Raw genomic sequence first — 367 nt, forward strand, 5'->3', positions numbered from 1 at the left:
AGAGAGAGAGAGAGAGAGAGAGAGAGAGAGAGAGAGAGAGAGAGAGAGAGAGAGAGAGAGACAGACAAGCAGGGACACTAATTACACGTATAAGTATCTCGCAATTATTGTAACTTTTACTCAGCTCTCTTCTGATCGCTTTGCACAAAAGAAATATTTTCGTTCTACTTGCGGGTTATGTATTTCTACGATTTCTATAACATCTCATTTCTGCAAAGATAATTTTTAATTCCATTTTTAATGTTAATTCCAATGATGAGATCATCCATCCAAATACTATCGAAAGGCGATGGATGCTCGCCAAGAAGAAACTCAGGCGGCAATGCGGAACGAATGATGCATATTTACATGGTATCTGCATGCGCAT

This window comes from Octopus bimaculoides, chromosome 15, assembly GCF_001194135.2.
Source record: "Octopus bimaculoides isolate UCB-OBI-ISO-001 chromosome 15, ASM119413v2, whole genome shotgun sequence".
In the NCBI taxonomy this organism is placed as follows: Eukaryota; Metazoa; Mollusca; class Cephalopoda; order Octopoda; family Octopodidae; genus Octopus; species Octopus bimaculoides.